The sequence below is a fragment of the Globicephala melas genome, chromosome 4 (genome assembly GCF_963455315.2).
Source record: "Globicephala melas chromosome 4, mGloMel1.2, whole genome shotgun sequence".
Taxonomy (NCBI): Eukaryota; Metazoa; Chordata; class Mammalia; order Artiodactyla; family Delphinidae; genus Globicephala; species Globicephala melas.
In genome coordinates, this window is record NC_083317.1 from 145,079,075 (window position 1) to 145,092,808 (window position 13,734).

Sequence of the window (13,734 nt, forward strand, 5' to 3'; positions counted from 1 at the left end):
AACATGCAGAGCAAAGCTACATGCTCTGTTCACCCAGAGCCAACATTCCAGAGAGTGAGAAACAATCTTTATTGTAAGCACTCATGTTTAGCGGTTGTTACCACAACTTACTGAGAGAAAGAAAACTGTCCTGTTCAGTCTTCTACCCACGGGGAGAACCTCCCTCCGCCACCTTTCATGGTCACCCACAAGGAGGGTGATAAGTTTCTCCACAGTCCGCTTCTAGCTGCCAACATCACTGTGGTGAAGAACTGTCTGTAAGTCAAGCTTACATCTTTCCCTCCTCAGAGGAAACTCCCGGAGGCCGTCAGCGAGGGTTGAGGAAGAAGTGGCAGGAGGAGGCCCGAGTGAGTCCTCAGCGAGTGCAAACTGCTCCCGCAGTCAGGTCAGTGCCTGTAAGATCTGTCTCAGTTGGTTCTCTCTCTCTCTCTCTCTCTCTCTCTCTCTCTGTCTCTCTTAATATTTATAAAGATAAATGTGTCTATATTTGATTTCTGTCAGTATATCAGTGTATATCAATCATTTGATTACGGTTTGTTGAATATGCCTGAGTTTATGGCGATGCCACTGATTAGACAACACTTAATGTGTAATGTTACAGGGAGAAGTTACATGGTCAATGGGTGTCCCATGGTGAGGTACTGAATCTTCACTGGGCCCAAGAGCAAACCAAGAGATGTTTTTCAAAAGTACAATAGCTTGAAAAGGGCATGTTTGTCCCCCAGCCCTAGAGGTTGCCACTCGAATGTTACAGAAGTCCCCACAGAGTAATAATCTGTCACAGGCCCGTCAAGTCCCATTGCATCTGCTAGATCATAAGAGTCAAGGTTTAGGGCTGCCTGCAACATGGCGTGGACCAGCTGGAGAACCTCCACTTGCCCTTAGCCTCACTTAAGTTGACAGCCATTGGAGTCAACAGGAAATGGGTTTGGTAAGTGCACGAAAATGTGGTGGATGCACCTCTAAAATCCCAAGAGGGCCACTAAACATTGTGACTTTTTCTTCAAGGGGCAGCAAGTTTCTGCCACTCGGAGGGAATGTCTTGTTCTGCCCCAGAGACTAGTTCCCAGAACCTTCCCTGGAGAGCCAGCCCCTGCCTGTCCGTGAAATTTCCTGTCCTCAGTCTCGAATGCGTGTGTCTAAGGAATCTGGGACACTTACTACTTTCTGTTCTCCAGGCCCCCATAGAGTGAACCAGAGGCTTACCATGTTTTTAAAATAATTTTCAGTGAAATTTTTGGCAGATGTTTTGCTATTATCCAATGGCTCTGATGGTTATAAAATACTGTTTAGGAGGTGTAGGCTTCACTTGTAATTTTCTTTAAGCCATGTATGATTTCTCGTAGGCATGAAATAAGAAAAATGAAAGAGAGGTGTTCAGTGTGCAGCTTGACTAAGAAGTCAGGAAGAAGACAGGTAAGTTATGTGTGGCTCTGACAGGATTAGTAGCTTTTCTAAAGAAGCAGTCTTGGGTATATGTGCTTATGGCTTGGGCTGTCAACACACAAAATCCAAGTAGACTATTTAATCTGTGACTGTGATCTCAATATTTAGGGGGGTCTTGGAACCCTATACAAATCTAATTAAATCTGTAAACCCCCTACCCAGAAATTTTACAAACTTAAAACTCTTTAAACAAATATAAGGATTTAATCAATTTGCTGAAGGTCTTCATAGAGGTCTGAGGATCCAAATTAGAATCCATGTTCCATGAGGCTGACAGAGGTACCTATTTGAATGGGAAAGGCTGTGGGTGGCTTTATAAAGCTTGGCTTAGGAGGCTAGAAATCATTCATTCTCTTGATGATTAAGGCTGCTTATTTCTCTCAATGGTATTACTTTTTATCACTGTCAACATTTTGCCCATGGGTCCTTCTTTCTTCCCTTAAATTTGATTATTGTAATTCTTCATTATGTACACACTCTTCGGGAACAAAATACCTTAGGTTAATTCTTTAAATGAAGCCAGATACTTTTTATTTAGAACCTGACAGATAAAAAACTTCAGTTCAATTATGGAAAAATAAAATATTTATTTCCCTTTTGGCTAGTTAATATTGAGTACACAAAGTCATTGTGATTTCTGGAAGCCAAGCTGGGTGGTATGATACCAATATTGCTCACAAAAGTTTTGAGAAAATTTGGTATGGCTAAAACTGGGTTGGAATTCATCCTAAAGGGACAAAGTGAACAATTTTTCTCTTCTTTTGCCAGTAGTCACATATAAAATCCCTGGAAAATAGCAATATTTTAACATTTCATTTATTAGTGGGGATAGGCTGGTTATTCAGATAATTTAATTTCAATAAATATTGACTGAAAACTTATTATGAGGTTTATGGTTCAGGTAAGTTCATCAGAATCTTGATGAAAGGCAAAATTGACTTTTCAACAACACAAGGAAGTTGTGGTCACATAAGCAGCAAAGTGAAATGTATCAGGGTTTGAGCAATTAGGGCATGAGGGAGGGAGGAGGAAGGACAGAAAACTTGGTTGACCTTGTCACTAGGAGCTTTGCTCTTGAAGTGGCGCAGAGATTATTATGTTGCAATCTCAGGAAAGAAAATTTTGCCGTAGTTTGCTACCTAGCTATGCTATGAACAACTGAGTAATAGTAATGGAAATATTGTCTGTTGGTTTTCATCACTGAGAGTTAACCTATAGACTAAGTGCAAAAATATAAATTTTCAGGACAGAATATAAATATTGTCAACCTTGACAATGGAAAAGTCAAAATATTCCTAATTGTAGCTGAGAAAAAGAAAGAGGGAGAAAATGTGGAAGGAAGATAGGGTTGCTAAGATCCATATCTTACAAATGTAGGGAGTAAAGAGATTCTATCTCTAGTTGGTGGAAAAAGAACTATATATATTAATGAGCTAAACTTATAAAGGTAACCCAGTAAAAAAACAAAAAATAATGACATAAGCATCAACGTCTTTGAAGTTTGGGGTCAGGAAATGATATCTAGATTTGACAAATGAAGATTTAGTGGTATCAATGTATTATTTAAAATGTGGAGGCAATCTTTAGAAGAACTCAAAACATAAACTGTTGAACGTAGTTCACTCTGTCGAGTGGGGCAGTAGACTACTGCTTTTTTGGTCATTAATATTTGGGGTATTTAACTTTGTGCATGCTTTAATTTGATGAAAAGGTAGAATATTTTTAAAATAAACTAGTAGTGAGGAGAGATCTGAACTAGGTTGTTATTATTTAAAATATTATTTGTAATCCCTGGAGCAACCACTAAGAAAATAACTTTAAAAATATATCGTAGGGACTTCCCTGGTGACACAGTGGTTAAGGCTCCACGCTCCCAATGCAGGGGTCCCAGGTTCAATTCCTGGTCAGGGAACTAGATACCACATGTATGCTACAACTGAGAGTTTGCATGCCACAACTAAGGAGCCCATGTGCCGCAACTAAGACCAGCACAACCAAATAAATAAATAAATATTAAAAATATGTATTGTAAAAAAACCAAGAGTATTAAAATGGTACACTAGAAAATATCTATTTAACACTAAATGAGACAGTAATAGAGGAACAGAGGAACAAAACAACCATAATACATATAGAAAACTAATAACAAAACAGCAGATATGAATTCTATCTTATTAATAATTACATTAAATATAAATGGATTAAGCACTCCAATCAAAAGACAGAGTGTGACAGAATGGATAAAAAAATGATCCGTTATATTCTGTCTACAAGAGACATGCTTCATATTCAAAGACACAAATAGGTTGAAAGTAGAAGAATAGATAAAGGTATATCATGCAAACAATATGCAAAATAGAGCTAGGGTAGTCATGCTATTATTAGAAAAAAATAGACTTTAAGACAAAAATTGTTACTAGAGAAAAAGAAGCGTATTTTAAAAGATACAAGATCTATCCATCAAGAGAAGATAACAATTATAAACATGTATTCACATAACAACAAAGCCCCAAAATACATGAAACAAAAACTGACACAATTGTAGGAAGAAATAGACAATTTAAAAGTAATAGTTGGAAAATTCAAGATCCCATTTTCAATAATGGATAGAACAACTAGACATAAGATTAACAAGGAAATAGAAGGCTTGAACAATACAATAAACCAACTAGTCCTAATAGAAATGAATAGATCACTGCACTCAACAATAGCAGTATACACATCCTTCTCAAGTGCACATGGGACATTTTCTAGGATAGACCATATGTTGGATCATAAAAAATAATGACTCAATAAATCTAAAGAGGTTGAAGTCATGTAGTGTATGTTCTTTGAACACAATGGAATAAAATTATAACTCAGTAACAGAAGGAAATTTGGGAAATTCACAAATATGTGGAAGTCAAACACACACTCCTAAACAACCAATGGATCAAAGAAGAAATCAAAAGGAAATTAGAAAATAAGATGAGTGCAAGTGAAAACACAAAATACCAGAAGTTTTGGAATAGAGCTTAGCAATGGTGCTTAGAGAGAAATTTATAGCTGTAAATGTTTATATTAAATAAAGAAGAAAGATCTCAAATCAGTAATCTGATCTTTTACCTTAGGAAACTAGAGAAAGAAGAACAAACTAAACCCAAAGTAAGCAGTAGAAAGGAAATAATACAGATTAGAGAGAAAATAAATGAAATAGGTAATAGAAATACAATGGAGAAAACCAAAAGTTGATCCTTTGAAAAGATCAACACAATTGTCAAAACTTTAGCTAGACTGACAAAGAAAAAAGAGAGAAGATTCAAATTAGTAAAGTCAGGAGTAAAAGAGGCAACATCCCAGAAATAAAAAGGCCTAAAAGTAAATACTATGAACAATTGTATGCCAAAAAATTAGATAACCTAGATAAAATGGACAAATTCCTGGAAAGTCACATCTTTCAAAACTGATTTAAGAAGACAGAAATACTGTATGCAGAAAAACTGTTTGGGCCTATAATGAGTAAAGAAATTGAATTAGTAATAAAAAAAACTACACACAAAGAAAAGGTCAGGATTAGATGGTGAATTTGCTAGAGAATTCTACCAGATGTTTAAAGAAGAATTAACACCTATCTTTCACAGACTCTTCCAAAAAATAGAAGGGGAGGGAACATTTCCCAAATCATCTCTATAAGGTCACTATTACTTTTATACCAAAACAAGACCAAGATATCACAAGGAAAAAAAAAACTATGTTATGAATATAGAAAGAATATAAATTATAAATTTAGAAGCAAAAATCCTCAACAAAGTACCAGAAAATCAAATCCAACAAGATATAAAAAGAATGACAAAGTGGGTTATTCCAGAAATGCAAGCTTGTTTCAAGATATAAAAAAATCAGTCAATGTAACACACCAATTAATAAAGATAAAAATAATATGAACTTCTCAATTGATACAGAAAAGGTATTAATATTTAACAAAATCCAACACCATGTTATGATAAAAACATTCAACCAACTAGTAGAAGGAAATATCCTCAACTGATAAAGTGCACCTATGAAAAACGCACTGCTAACATCATACTTAAACGTGAAGGATTGAAAGCTTTTCTGCTAAGATTAAGAAGGCGGCAAGGATGTCTACTCTCACCACTTTTATTCAGTATTGTACTGGAGGCTCTGGCCAGGGCAGTTGGGCAAGAAAAAGAAATAAAACCATTCATATCAGAGAAGAATTAAAACTATCTCTATTCACAGATGACATGATTTTGCATATAGAAAATCCTTAGGAATTCACAGACAAAAAAACTGTTACAGCTAATAAACAGTACAGCAGAGTTGCAGAATACATGATCAGTGTACAAAAATCAGTTATATTTCTATACGATAGCAACGAACAACCCCAAACAATAATTACAAAAAATAATTCCTTACATAAAAAAACCCAGTTAGGAATAAATTTAATAAAATAACTGTAAGACTTGTACACGAAAAACAACAACACATCTTTGAAAGAAATTTAAAACTACCTAAATAGGAACTTCTCTGGTGGTGCAGTGGTTAAGGATCCGCCTGTTGGGACTCCCCTGATGGTGCAGTGGTTAAGAATCTGCCTGCCAATGCAGAGGACATGGGTTTGAGCCCTAGTCTGTGAAGATCCCACATGCCATGGAGCAACTAAGCCCGTGCACCACAACTACTGAGCCTGTGCTCTAGAGCCTGTGAGCCACAACTACTGAAGCCCATGTGCCTAGAGCTCATGCTCCGCAACAAGAGAAGCCACCACAATGAGAAGTCCACGCACTGCAATGAAGAGTAGCCGCTGCTTGCTGCAACTAGAGAAAACCCATGCACAGCAACAAAGACCCAATGCAGCCAAAAATAAATAAGTAAATAAAATCTCTGTAAAACAAAAAAAGAAGAATCTACCTGCCAATGCAGGGGACACCAGTTTGATCCCTGGTCCGGGAAGATCCCACATGCCGCGGAGCAACTAAGCCCGTGCACCACAACTACTGAGCCTGTGCTCTATAGCCCACAAGCCACAGCTACCGAAGCCCACGTGCCTAGAGCCTGTGCTTCAAAAGAATAGAAGCCACAGCAATGAGAAGCCCCCGCACCGCATCGAAGAGTAGCCCCCGCTTGTCGCAACTAGAGAAAGCCTGCACATAGCAATGAAGACCCAACGCAGCCAAAAATAAATTTAAAAAATAAATAAATAAATGGAAATAATAAACATCCCAATTTCATGGTTTGAAAGATTTAATATGGTTAAAATGGAATAATCCCCGAATTGGTCTATGGATTCAATATGGATCCATTGCAATCCCTTTTTAAATCATAGCTGCTTTTTTTTTGTTTTCCAGAAATGGGTAAGCTGGCCATAAAATTCATCTGGAAATGCATGAGACCCAGATTAGACAAAACATTCTTGAACAACAATAAAGTTGGAGGACCCACACTTCCCACTTTCAAAACTTACTGCAAAGCTACAAGATCAAGATTGTGTGGTATTGGCATAAAGATAGACATACAGATCAATTGAGTAGAATTATGAGTGCATTAACAAACCCTTACATTTAATGACCGTTTGGTTTTTGACAGTGGTGCCAAGACAATTCAGTGGGGGAAAGAATAGTATTTGCAATAAATGATGATAACTGAACATTGACATGCAAAATAGTGAAGTTAGACACTTAGCAAACATCATACACAAAAATTAGCTCAAAATGGACCAAAGACCTAAATGTAAAAGGTAAAACTATAAAAATTGTGGAAGAAAACATAGGTAAAAATCTTTGCATCCTTGGATTAGGCAATGGTTTCTTAGATATGATATCAAAAATACATGCAGCTAAAGAACAAAAAATCTGTAAGTTTGACTTCACCATAATCAAAAACATTTGTGCTTCAAAGGACAATATCAAGAAAGTGGAAAGATAATCCACAGAATGGGAGAAAATACCTGCAAATTATGTATCTATGAGGGACTAACATTCAAAATATATAAATAACTCTTGCAACTCAACAATAAAAGGACAAAAAATCCAGTTAAAATCTGGGCAAATGATTTAAATTGATATTTATCTAAAGAAGATTTAGAAGAGGCCATTAAGCACATGGAAAGGAGCTCAGCATCATTTATCATTAAAGAAACGCAAATGAAAACAAAAATGACATGCTGCTTCACATCTACTCAGATGGCTGTAATTTAAAAAGATGGAACAATAGCAAGTGTTGGTGAGGATGTGAAGCCACCATTGGTGCCAGGGTTAGTGGATTGATTAGAATTTCTTTTCCTTCCTTTCTTTCTTTTTTTTTTTGTTCATGGCATTGTAAGGAAGACCAGTCCCCTTTGGGTACTAAGACAATTCTGGATGGTGATGGGGGACCTAAGAAAGGAATGTATACTTCCTGATAAAGCAGGTGAGGGTTTGACTAATTATTTGAAGGAACCCAAGATGTCCTAATTGTACTCCAAGTTGATGAATAGGGTCAAAGTGATTGCAGGGAGTAGAATTGGAACATTAAAAGATGGTGGTAGGACATTAATAAATCCTCTGCTCAGAAAACTGCAACAAAGATGCACAAGATACATGGCATTACCAAATGGCACAAGATACACGGTGTTAAATGGCCTAATACCCTATTTTCATGTAAATCAGTTTCTTTGTCGTGATAATTTATTCAAACTAGTTAAAGTGGAGATAGAGGATTTTGGTATAGAAGCTGGTGAGGGCGTCATTTCTGGTCTAACACCCATGTAGTTCGCTGACTGTCAGTCTGGTACCAGACTGTTCCCTTTATTTTTCATAATGTCAGAGCCAGATATACCATTTGAGTGCATGTGTAAACATACATAGAAACCACTTCCGCTGGCAAAGGTGTGATGAATCAGATGGCATTAATAGTTTGGGAGAGTATTCTTTTCTTTTTCTACCTATATCCTTCCTTTTGAGAAACTGCAGACAATTTTGAAATCAGAGACTGTCACACAACCCAGCAGCTTCAGCACCTTTTCCTCTTTTCCTGGCAGACAAACCTCAGAGCTCTGGGGGCACCTGCTTTTGCGGTGCCAGTTGCAATTACAGCAGACACATCAAGTGCAGAAGGAAATGCCTGACCTTGGACAAAGACCTCTGATTGTGTGGTAAAAAACAAGGCTGCAATTTTATCTCTTCTAAAGGCCAGTGATAAGGTCTTTTGTTCCTTTGTGGTTTCTAGAGATTTTCTGGGAGGAGAATTTATGGCAAATGCTACCCAAGGATTATAGGACATTTTAAGGACACAGTGATTTTCACATAAGCTTGTAAGTAGGTGGTGAAATTTTTGCAGAGATCTTTTCACATACTTATAACTAATTTTTTTTAGTCCATTTTCAATACTGACTTACCCTGGCTCTTTCCCAAATCTAGTATAGTATCAGAAGGAATATTGATCTACAGCAAAGTTTTTTACATAATTAAACATTGGGAGAGCTTGAAACAGGTTGACTAAAGTGGATTGATCAGTGGATTTTCTAACTGTTATTAAAATGATTTTAATATCTATAACTTTTGCAATAACTGTTGCATGTTTTCCTTTGTGGAAAGCTGCAGTAGCTGAATTCCCTGACGTCATGTCCCATGGTAGGAACTTGGAGTGGGGCTTTGCCCTATACCAGGATTGGTGGACCCAGCCTGTCACAAAACATGTCAGTTTATTTTATCTATTTAATATTTATTTATTTATTTGGTTGCACTGGGTCTTCATTGCAGCAGATGGGCTCCTTAGTTGCAGCTCAAGGTCTCCTTAGTTGCGACATGCATGTGGGATCTAGTTCCCCAATGAGGGATCGAACGTGGGGCCCCCCCTCATCGGGAGCTCAGAGTCTTATCCACTGTGCCACCAGGGAAATCCCATCATATCAGTTTAGAATAGTTCTCCCTAAAGGCTGTCCAAACCGGGGACTGAGGGCTCAACTTAAAGGAATAGTAAGTGCTTTTTCCCCTCCCCCTTTCTTTGTTATTCTGCCAATCTTCACCACTGTAGCATTTTTTTTTTAGAATCTCATTCTGTAAATTGATGCCTTGAAGCTGCCTTTATCTCCTTCATGTCATTTGTAAAAAAGACAAGCAGTGGATTTTTGTGCAGAGGAGTAATCAGCATGGTTATTACGGATGTTTTTGTAGTTTGTCCTTCCTATGGCCCCAAATCAATAATGTACACAGGCAAAACCCAGCTTCAACACATATCCTTCAAGCTGAGGCCTCTCTCAAAGTGCTCCTTAGCTTCTGTTGACAAGGATGCTTATGTGTGTGTAGCTGTTAGATATCAACTAGAGTGTTCCTCCTCCTTCAGATCTGGGAGAGATTGGTCCAGCTCTCAAATAGCTTATCCTACAGCAGTCTACAAGGTTCCTGCAGATCTCCAGGTCTTTCACTCTGTAAAAATCCTGACTTTGAACGTCTCTGACCCTCTCTTTGTGGACAGCGTGCTATCCCACAGGTGCCTCCCTGTTTTCTACATGTGGACCCAGGCACGGATCTCTGTGCTTGTCTTGATTTCCACAAAGGTTCTTTCCACGAAGCAATTTCTGTGCCTAGTAGACTTAAGTGAGGCTTGGGGAGTGGGAATGGTTGTGGGGATTCGGAATTGGGGTACGTGTCTCAGCAACACAGCTTCCAGTAGAACGTTACCTGCTGGCTTTCCCCCTCCTCCTCCCCCCTCCCTCCCTCTCCCCTCTGTCCCCTCCAGGCAGGAGCAAAACCATTTTCTTCCTGTTTTTAAACATTCATAGCTTTAGGTGTCACCTACTTCTCCAAGTGTCACGTTGCAAATAAAGACACTTTCCTTGAAAGAAGTTTTTGTATCGACTGTTAAGATAAGACATGGTTTTCCAGATTTCACCCAAACAACCAGGTTTCCTTGGAGGTAATTATTAGGAGGGTAAAGCCCTCTGAGTGGTGACTGTGTAACTTTGGTGAACATCAGAATCCCTTGGGGAGGTTGTCAAGCGTACAGACGCCCAACTCCTGGTATAGCCAGACATAACCAGCATCGTTTCTGAACATGATATGCAATATAATTTCACTGAAGGTCAAGTGCCAGTGAACCCACTACGATATCTTTCTGCTCACTGTTTGTTTCCTCCCAAGAACAGGAAATTATCTGAGAACTAATCTTTTGGTTGATCAATTTCTTGGATTTTTCCCCTTGTGAAACATAGTCTGTCTAAAAAGTGACCTCACACAGGTATTTGCATCTTACATCTTTTGACTCAATGGGTTAAAGTCCCATCCCCACCCCCACAGTCAGGTAAAGGGATTTCTAGGCATTCAGAAGAAGATGGAGAAATAGAAATTAACTTATTAATGGGCAGTTTGAAATCATACCAGACCTACTCTCTTGGCCTTGAAAATAAACCTTATGTGTATATTTACATATACATATTTTATTAGGTGGTTGGGCAAAGAAATAACTACTGAGATAGTCCCAGGTCTGTAAATTCTGGGAAGGCCGCAGGGCTTAGTCCTTGAAGATAAAGAAGGAACTGGCATTCACTGGTAACCAGGTTCTTTCAGGAGCCAGAGCTGACCTTGCTCTAGGACGGGTCTAGCTGGGTATCACCTCAAGACCCTCTCCACACCCTGCCCACTGTTAATTTATCCCAGAGTTCCCAAATTATATTGACTGGCATAGCTATCAGCTTATAAATTAACATAATGATGCTTTATATGGTAACCTACCCATGTCCCCTTACAGTCTAGAATATATTTGGTATCTCTAATGAAAAGCTTATAAAAGGGCACACTGCATGGAGCTGACCTAAGACTTGTTAATGATCTTATGAACTAAACCATACATTTACTGAGCTTTTATTTTGCAGGGACTGTGCTACATGCTACGTTTTTTTAGAGAAGTTTTAGATTCATAGCAAAACTGAGGGGAAAGTAGAGAGAGTTTCTGTCTATCCCTTTCCCCATGCAGGCAGAGCCTCACCGACCATCAGCAGCTGGCACATCTGTTATAATCGCTGAACCTACACTGACATGTCATTATCACTCAAAGCCCATAGTTTACATTAGGGTTTACTTTTGGTGTACATTGGTTGGTTTTGATAAACGTACAATAACATGTATTCACCGTAATAGTATCATGCAGAATAGTTCCACTGCCCTAAAAGGCCCCCGAGTTCTGCCTTTTCATCCCTCCCTCCTCCCAAACATGACAACCACTCATCTTTCTACCCTCTCCATAGTTTTGCTTTTTCCACAGTGTCATATAATTGGAATCATACAGCATGTAGCTTTTACAGACTGACTTCTTTCACTTAGTAATATACATTTAATATGCATTTAAGTTTCCTGTGTGTCTTTTTGTGGCCTGGTACTTCATTTCTGTTTTTGCTCCGAGTAGTACTGTATGGATGTACTACTGTTTATTTATTTATCCACTCACTGAATGAAAAGGCGATTCACCTGTGGAAGGGCATTTTGGTTGCTTCCAAGTTTTGGCAAATTTGAATAAAGCTGCTCTAAACAATTGTGTGCAGGTTTTTGTGTGGACATAAGTTTTAAGTTTCTTTGGGTAAATACCAAGGGGTGTTGATCATTATTGGTTTTCTGTGTCCTACTTAAGAAAAGTTAATCTACCCCAGGCAAATATTCTCCCATGTAATCTAGAACTTTCATAGTTTTAGCTTTTACATTTAGGCTTATGATCAATTCTGAGTCAATTTTTAGTATAGGGTGAGGTAGAGATTAAGGTTTATTTTTTCCATATGGATATCTAGCTCTGGAAAAATTTTCCTACCTTCATTAGATTGATTAGGTGCACTTGTCAAAAATTAAATGACTGTACTTGTGAGGCTTGTCTAGGCTCTCAATTCTGTTTTATTAATCTATTCGTCTATCCTGATGCCAGTTCCACACAGTTTGAAAACTGTAGTTTCAGAATAAATCTGGAAGGCAGGTAGTGTAAGTATAAGTGTTTTTCCTTTTCAAATTGTTTTTAGATATTCTAGGTCATTTGCAGTTCTACCTCAATTTTAGAATCAACTTGTCAATTTCAACAGAAAACCTGCTACCTTGTGATTTGGGCTGTATTGGATGCATAGATTGATTACTTATAAGGCAGAGGCAACTGACTTTTCCATTCCATCAACATGTTATGTAGCTCACTGTTTACAATGTTGCATAGTTTCAGCATAGAGGTCTTATATGTCTTTGGTTAACTTTATTCCTAAGTATATTATGTTTTTTGATGGTATTGCAGAAAATTTTTTTTAAACATTTCATTTTCCCATTTTCGATGCTAGCATATATAATTTGAATGTTAACCTTATATGTCGTGGCATTGATCAGTTCAGGTATTAGCTTTACTAGTAATTTTATTGATTCTTTAGGAATTGCTATATAAAAATTCATGTCATCTGCAAATAGAGACAATTTTACCTCTTCCTTTCTGATCCTTATGCCTTTTATTTCTTTTTCTTGACTTTTTGCACTGAAGATCTCATCTTAAAATGCAGAGCTGATAGCGTCATTTTTTTCTCAAAAACTTTTGAAGGTCCCACCATTGTCCCCCAAATCGAGTATAAACGCTTGCTCCCAGACGTATCTCTTGCTTTCACGCCCCTGCACAATATGCTTCCTCTGTCATACTTGACTTTCCTTGATATCATGATACACCTTTCTTTTTTTACCTCATCCACTCAAAGTGAGTTGCATTTCAAACTTGATCTGTACATTTAATGTGTTAACTTCCAACTCCTGTTTTGTTGATCATGAATCTAATGTTAAAGGCGAGAAGAAATGTAATAAATACTCAGCCTTCCTGGTATATGGCAAGTACATCCACATACCTGTGAGGTTTTGTGAAACCACTTCATCAACCTGGAATGTCTCTTTTACAGATGTGCCTGTTGAAATTCTGCTCATTCTTCAAGGACCATTCAAGGTCACAACTTTTTCTGAAGTCACTCTTCTGGTAGGTTGGAATTAATCTCCTGTTCCCTTATCTTTTGATAATCATTTTTTTAACCTTATTGTAATACTTATCAATTTTGCTTTGCAAATGTTGTGTTACATGTCTTATTGATCTCTATATCCTTGTTGTTATCTGGCGTAGCACATGTAGATACTGGGTGATTGTTTCCTAAATCCCACTGCCAATGATTCATTGATTTCAGTGTCTGGTGGAATATAGTCTCAATGTTAATATATTGACCTATTGTGTTAATAAATTGGGTGTGTGAGGCCATTTAATCAAATGATCATTTGAATTACTAATTATCTCTAGGCCCAGAGGATCCAATAGACCATG

The 13,734-nt window shown here is 37.7% G+C and overlaps 1 long non-coding RNA gene across 1 annotated transcript; it reads left to right on the forward strand.

The window, feature by feature from the left end:
• The first annotated feature begins 284 nt into the window (after positions 1 to 284).
• Positions 285 to 13,390, forward strand: LOC132597217 (uncharacterized). The gene is made up of 3 exons (XR_009563631.1): positions 285 to 385; positions 1,347 to 1,416; positions 13,325 to 13,390. It is a non-coding gene; the product is annotated as an uncharacterized lncRNA (long non-coding RNA).
• Positions 13,391 to 13,734: the final 344 nt, after the last annotated feature.